Source organism: Diadema setosum, chromosome 19 (genome assembly GCF_964275005.1).
Source record: "Diadema setosum chromosome 19, eeDiaSeto1, whole genome shotgun sequence".
Classification (NCBI taxonomy): domain Eukaryota; kingdom Metazoa; phylum Echinodermata; class Echinoidea; order Diadematoida; family Diadematidae; genus Diadema; species Diadema setosum.
The window spans coordinates 24,049,758-24,058,278 of NC_092703.1; positions in this window are offsets into that span (position 1 = coordinate 24,049,758).

Sequence of the window (8,521 nt, forward strand, 5' to 3'; positions counted from 1 at the left end):
ATTATCTCTATCTTCACAAGATATCTCTTGGAGATCAAAATCACGTCAAGTTCCATCCTAGAACCTTAGACTTCTAGTACTTTTCTCAGGATTCATGCCGTCCCCAGCAATGCTGCTTTTTGGAGCGTTTGCACTCGATCGGGCACACCCACATCGTCCAAGTGCCGTCGCAGCTGCTTTGGCGTTGTTCCGAGTGCTCCAACGACAATAGGGATCACCTTCGTTCTCATATTCCACAGGCGGCGAAGCTCTCTGGTAAGGTCCTGGTACTTTTCTATCTTTTCCTTCTCCTTCTCGGCTACTCTGCTGTCTCCCGGTACCGCGATATCGACGATCGTGCACATCTGTCGAGCCCTTTCTACGACGATGATATCCGGACGCCTGTGCTGGATGACATTGTCAGTTTGAACATCGAAATCCCACAGAATTTTAACTTGATCATTTTCATAAACTTTCTGTGGTTCGTGCATACACCATATATTATTATTATTATTATTATTATTATTATTATTATTATTGTTATTATTATTATTATTATTATTATTATTATTATTGTTATTATTATTATTATTATTATTATTATTATTATTATTATTATTATTATTATTATTATTATCATTATTATTATTATCATTATTATTATCATTATTATTATTATTATTATTATTATTATTATTATTATTATTATTATCATCATCATCATATCATCATCATCATCATTATCATCTTTCACCTCATGAAAATACTGTCCATTGTATGAATGGACTTCATTATCAGATCTAGAGAGTGCTCACTGAGCGCTTTCTAGCGGGCTATATTTGCATGCTGGAAACGCAAGCGTTTTTCATAGTACAGTACGTGTTGTGCCGGGCTCTCTGTGTGTATAAGAGCAAAGCGCATAGATCCAAAATTCCACAAACACATGACGTAATAGCAAAATGGGACAAAGATGATCAATATCAAACAACCAAGCAAATGACAAGGATTTTTACATTAAAGGGATGGTACAGTATTGTTTGAGGTGAGGAATCAACTTTAAACTTTTTGCGAAATACTTGACAATAACTACGAAATAATATGAAAGAGCCTATAATATTCTATATGAGGACTTCAAAGTTTATTAGATGAAAATCGGCTTCAAAGTGACTGAGATATCCCAAAACAAAGTAAAACATAGCGATCGTAATAAAAGGTGTTGGTCCTTCAATACGTAATTAACTTTTTACAGTGGCTTTGTTTATGATATCTCAGCCATTTCAAAACCAATTTTTGTCATTCTTATCTATTATAGACTATGTGTTCCTCATAGAAATATATGCTCTTTTATTCATATTTCATAAGAGGTTTCTCTTTATCCAAAAAAAAAAAAATCATCAAAAACATCGGAAACCTGAAGCCCATCTCAATCGAAACTGTACCATCCCTGTAAGAGGACGCGAATATTTTATTGTCCCCCATGATTTTTTCGATTTATGATTATTTTGCATTTTATACTTCCTTTTGTTTGTGTATTTTGTGTTTGTGGGCTCTTGTCTGTTTGTGTTTGCGCGCGTGCATGTGTGTGTGCGTGTGTGTGTGTGTGTGTGTTTGAATGGATCGCATTAAAAATCAAAACAATTACTACCCAGGAAACACATAACGTTTCCAGAACGTTTCCTAAACGTTTTTTGAGGTTCCGTACGTCGTCGCATAAAATGGACTTTTTTAAAACGTACATACAACGTCAAAGTTAATGGGACTTATTATTTAACGTAAAGCACCGTTTTTTAACATTTAAAAACCTCAATGGACTTTGCAAAACGTTTTTATTACGTCTGCTACGTCTTCGTCCTTTATAAACATCCACAAAACGTTTTTGTTAGGTCTGCTACGTCGACTTCGTCTTCAATGAACGTTTAAAGCAAACATTTTTATTTAGTCCGCTACGTATTCGTCATTGGTTTCTTTAACATGAATATTCATGCCTATTTATGAATATTCAAATTCCAGAAAATATAAGATTACAAAACTAGTGGAAATGTGATATGTAACAGACATTGAAATCTAAAGATTTATGCTGGGTTCAAATAAATTAACTATGTCGTTCGCAGTTATAACCAACGCCCTCTGTGGTTGCATGCCCTATAAAACTGCATGGCACTGCCTTGATTCAGTTCAATGCAATTGTGCTTTATTTTCATTAAAAAAACAAACATATGTAATACAAAGTGGACATTTAAAAGATCATTATGATTACAATGATAATGATAATGATGATAATGATAATGATAAAAATAACAAAATACAAAGACAATTTGTAAGAAATACAAATCATAAAATTTAATACAAAATGTATGACCAAATGAATAAAGGACTGGTAATGCATACCCTGCAATGGTGACAAAGAGTAAAGCGACGTAAAAGAGAGATAATTATGCTGAAAAGCAGAGCTTATAAAACGTGGAAATTCACACCTTAATCATCTGTTCATGTACCCCAGTGGTCCTATCATTAAAAAAGAAAATGATCACAATACTTGGATATGTTTTCGAGTGACAGGGGCGGATCCAGCAATCTATAAGGGGATGGAGGGGGGGGGGGGGGAGGGGGCCAGACTTAAACGCAATACGATCGGCTGACAAGGATAATTGTCTCTTTAAACAAATAAACAAAATAAATGGGGGGGGGGGGCGGTGCGCCCCTCCTGGATCCACCACTGGAGTAATATTCCCCGGTGATATCCCTAACAAATATACAATTGTCTGCTTGCTGGCTGATGTTAAAAACAAACAAACAAACAAACAAGCAAACAAGCGACAATAACAATTTTCAGCCCACGATATTGCTGAAGTGTCTGTATCATAACTTATGCGTACGTAAGCGGGGGGACTCGAAATGACCGCTACGCACACATGCGTCAAACCTGCGAGAAGACAGATGCCCCATATAAGGTAAGCAATTTTTTTCTCTCTCCCCCTCTCTCTTCTCTTTCTTCTTCTTCTTTTCTTCTTCTTCTTCTTCTTCTTCTTCTTCTTCTTCTTCTTCTTCTTCTTTCGTGGAGGCGGAAGGGCGAATGACTGAGGAGCTTGTGCGTGCGTCATGGCCGAACGTTTGACGCACTCCAGTATGCTCTTCATGGCCTAGTGCAGGGTTAATCATGTTCATTAAAGGAGACCTCCGGATGATTTTCAGATTTTTACATTTGAACAAATATAAATTAGTTATACTGGGGACAGAGTTTCAGAATTTATGATAATTGGGATGAAGAATAAGAATATTTTCAAAATTTAGAACAAATTGCAATGAACAAGGATGATGACATGGCAGAGTCACCATAAGAATTCATGAGTTGGTGCTCAAGGAATCAGAACAAAAGAAAAAGGCATGCATAGATTACACACAGGTGAACTCGCAAGCAAGCGGTATTGTAATGGAATTACACAGCTACATTTCTGAAATATGTGAACCTCCTATGTCATCATCCTTGTTCAGTGTAATTTGTTTAAGGTTTTTCAAAGTATTGTTTCTCTGCTCAAGAACCACAATAAATTCCACAAATCTATACATGGAGTTGTCGATTTATGTATTACATGATGTGAAATTATGAAAATCGTCTGGAATGTCCCTTTAAAGAAAGGCGTGTCGCGTCATGATATAGTTACAGCAGAATCCAATCTCCAACTTGTTAAATGCGTTGATCAGTGAATGCATAATGAGCCCTATTAGTACTCCATACACAACCAAAGTGAAGTTTGAGGAAGATTGGTCAATGCGTTCAAAAGTTATGAATATTCTTAGTTTTGATAAAACCCATACAACATGCAGTGTGCCGTCCTCGCTGTGTTATGCAACGACAAAAGTTCGTGATGTCACATAGTAGGGCAGAAAGAAAATTAAACAACATTCCACTTTTTTTCCTGAGAAAGAAACGGTCCTTAGACTTATTGCCGACATACTTATGTTAATGGTTACATTATTTCTCTTTGCTATCTAATAGAGGTATAGGGCAAGTCGTCTTTCATTGTGTTTAAAAAGTGTAAATATTATATTTTCCGTTTTTTCCCTGAAACTTCAGTGATGTTGACCACTAATAAATCTGCACTCACTTAATCCACAGTTTCATTACTTTCTTTTTAGTAGGCCTATATTACGTCTTTATAGGGCCTAAATATTATTCTTTAATTTGTCTTGTTTAAGTTTCATTGTATATGTTACATAGGAGAAATATTTGATGAATTTTTTAAGATGAAATCTTTAAATTCAGAATCTAAAGGGGGAAAAAAAAGAAATTCCCCCATAATGACAATATGAGAGAGGATTAATCTTCAAGAAGAACCAGTGGCCCTGTACGCTGCAACTCCCCGACTACATGTAGTATTTGGTATCCTGGACAACTTTTTACCTAGTCTTTTTACAGGCCGTCCGCTGTTGTTGGCACTGACTTTCCTGAGCAACGCCGAGCGCGTCAGCTCGCTAGATCCTGGCTTCTCGCGTAGTTTCGGTAGTTGTATCGATCGTCTACCAGGGCCGTCTGCTTGCTCCTCTTGCAGTTACTACAGCGGGAGGGCCTTTGACATAGACTATACGCTCTTCCTTAAAGGGATGGTATAGTATTGATGGTTTTTTTTTTTAACTTTTTTGCGAGATACCAAGAAAACACTTATGAAATAGTACAGGGCATACCATTTTAAGAGGAATTAAAAGTTTATTTGATGAAAATCGGGTTTGGAATGACTGAACGAACAACAAAAAAGTAAAACAAAACGATCGTAATAAAAGGTGGGTCCCACACTAAATGTAATTTAAATCGCTCTGTTTTGGATATCTCAGCCATTTCAAAACCAATTTTCATAAACAACATAAACAACACACACACACACACACACACACACACACACACACACACACACACACAACGTTGATATCCTCATGGGATTACGTGCTCTTTCATATTTTATAAGAGGCTTTTCATTATCTCGCCAAAAAATGTTAGAAACCTGAAATTAGGTCTCAACCAAAACTATACGATCCCTTTAAGTTGAATAATTAAGTCAACGGTTACTCCAAATGTTTTTTTTTTTTTTTCAGAATATTCCTCTCAAACGCGTTTCGCACTGCAAGTATCTCGGAGTTATTATCACTTTGATGAGCATTTGAATTGGGATAAACATATTGTTTATTCAAAAAGGAATACAGCAAAAGATATTTATTTATTAAAAAAAGATTAAGACCGTATGTTACACAACTAACTGCTTTAACATTAAAATCTGTAATACAAAGCAAGTTTGATTATTGTAGCATGATAGGGGGCAATGCTGGGAAAGGGTGCTTGGAAAAGTTACAACAAATGCAAAATATACAATCACTCCGGGTGGTCTCAATGTCGAGTGGAGATTTTCTAGTCGAGGTATGTTTGAGTGTTTGAATATTGATAATCTTTCAGTACGGAGAGATAAACATGACACTTTGTGTTGTATGCTATGCATAAGATTGTCCATGAAATGATGCCTGGCGAGTTTATGAAATATTTTGTATTTAAAGAATTTTATTTTGTTTTGAGAAAAATATGTTTGAATTTAGAATTATCAAGACCTCGTACAAATTTTAAGAAACGGAAGTTATCAAATAGAGGCATCACAATTACATGATGGAATCTGCTTACTGTGCATATAAAAAAATGATAAGTCATTTGCTGCTATGGATTTAAGATGAGTGCTTACAAGATGTTTGACTGAAATGGTGTTATTTCTGAAACATATTTGATTGGCAAATATATATATTATGTGAATATTCAGTATTTTGTTGTGAATGGACGGGGGAGGGTGGTGGAGAGTAAAAGTTTTGGGTTTTTTTGTATTTTTTTTTTTTGTATTTCACTCAAAGCATTGTATTTTTGTTTTGTTTATTTCGTTGTGTTTGTTATTGTGTAATGTATGATGATGTATATGTTATTTTACCGGGCACGAACCAGCTAAAGAACAACCATTGGCTGAAGCAGGTTCCGTGATAAACTAAACTAAACTAAACTGAATGACCCCCCCCCCAAAAAAAAAAAAAAAGAAGAACAAAAACAAAACAAAAACAAAACAAAACAAAACAAGACAAAACTAAAAAAAAACACAGTAACAAAAACAAAAGCTTTTTTTTTTTTTGCTCTCAAAATGATAAATATGTTTTATGAGATTTACATGAATGGAAAGATAAACTTCTCGTCTTTATTTTGATGCACAACTCGATGTCTTTAAGCACAACTAGATGAATGGGTGCACTGCTACTGACACAGTATATAACTTTACTTTGTCTTTTTCTTTTGGTTGCAATACTGAGTATAATTCCCAATGTAAATTGCCCTGTTTATTATGATTTATCATTCAGTGCAATTTGATTTTCATAATTTCCACTCACTTGTATTTAAATCATATTAGTTTATTGTGCTGTAGTATGAGTTAAATGTTTATTTGCTTCAATTTATATTTCCGTAATCAATTTGTCCCATTACCAGTGGGTGTAGACATTCTTAGTCACATAGTAGTATTTCATTGCATGCATTTCACATTCACATTGCTACGATTTTTGTGCAAAACTGTGCTTCGTTTTTCCTTTGGTTGCAAGACTGAGTATACTACAGTAATTCCCAATGTAAAGTGCCTTGTTTATAATGATTTGCCATTCAATGCACTTAGATTTTTAACATTATTTTCCTCTCATGACAATTATATTAGTTTATAGTGACGTATCATTAATTGAGTTTGTATGTTTATTTGCCTCATTTTATATTTCTGTAATTTATTTGTCCCATTATCAATGTGTGCAGACAATAGTATTTCATCGCATGCATTTTACATATTTTACATATGTTATATTTAAGTTCACATTACAACTGTACTATGATCTTTGGGCAATACATTGCTTTGAACTCACGTGCAATTATATGATCTATTCTGATTTGATGACTGTACAACAAAAACAAACGTTTCCCATCTACACTTCCTTTTTATCTGGCAAATTATGGTATGAAATACTGACTAATTGTCTATTACTTGTATAGTATGGATGGTTTCAATATTACCCAATGATTAGGAAACTGACATTGTATTTCATTTGTATATGTTAAAATAAGTATATGCTTTTAGTATTTTGCATGCTATTGTTCTTTTCTGTTACTGTTCAAAGTTCAGTTTGATCATTATCACTGGATGTTAACGCTGATCAATATTAGTATTGAATATTTTTTCATATAAAATCAAGGGAATTATACCATTGACGCTTACATTTTGAACGTTGATTGAATGATTGAATGATTTTTCCTGTTTTCTTGGCCTCTGTTTAACTTATCCAATCAGATATTTCACATCTTTTGAGTCATCGTACGTTTCAACCAACATTATACTTTATTTGATGCAACACTTACCTGATATCCATTATTTTTTTATTTTGTTGTATTTGTGAATGTATTTTGTTTTTATGTGTGCATGTATGTCTTTATTTTAGTAGCTTTTATGTTGTATATTATATCATTATTTATGTTTATCATACAATTGCAATGGGTGCATCTTACCCGACAAGGCTTGTTATATAGGTGTAACCCAAAAGAATACTCTTGTAATATTTTACCTTTTTTTTTTATCCGAAATAAATGTGAATTGAATTGAATTGAGTTTTCATAATTCATGCATGACGGAAGGGAATTTACTCGCGCAGATATCGAACCCATTCACTAGTGCTAAGTCGGGAAAGCTGAATGCTTGTTTTTCAACTATCTGTCGAATAGGTAGAAATGAAGTATGTTTTTATGCAATTTTTTCTCGAGCATGCGTCATTCATATATTTTACGCATATAAGGTCGCACTTATGAAAGAAAAAAAATTATGGATATTTCAGTATTAATTTTGTTTTTCGAAAAGATAAGGGAAAAGTCTGAAAAACTCACTCCAATTGTTGCAATTTGCGAATGAAAATTTGGTAGCACCACTGTCCATTGTTCTTACTCAGTTATGCATGAATTATGAACATTGAATTGTACATCGAATTAAAGAAGAGAAGGGTAAATTTCTATTGATGTACATCTCATGAAGGAAAGGTATGATTTTGATAGCAAAAAGTTGCAACGAATGTCGGTTTCTTTATTTCTGGGACACACTGTACAGCTGGGCAGAGAAACCATATTTTCAGGCTGATGTGCAGGAAAACTATATGGGTGTTTGGACGTCAAAGCCCGCGAGACTGAAAAAGAGAAGATTTTAACAGAAAACCATGGGAGCGGAATAAATCATAGAATGATGATTTTCAACAAAGTATATACTAAGAGCAGCGGAACGTTTTAAGGTAATCTTGTGCGTGTGTGTGTGTGTGTTTGGGGGGGGGGGTATGATCCCCCCCCCCCTCCACATGGGCCCTACGGAAAATCTGGGTGATGGTCTTTTTTCCTCATTCGTTTTTCTCATTTTTGCACTTTTCTTCACAGACCAAAGAAAATGTGTGTGTGTGTGTGTGTGTGTGTGTGTGTGTGGGGGGGGGGGGGCTCCCCCACCGTTCCGCGAAG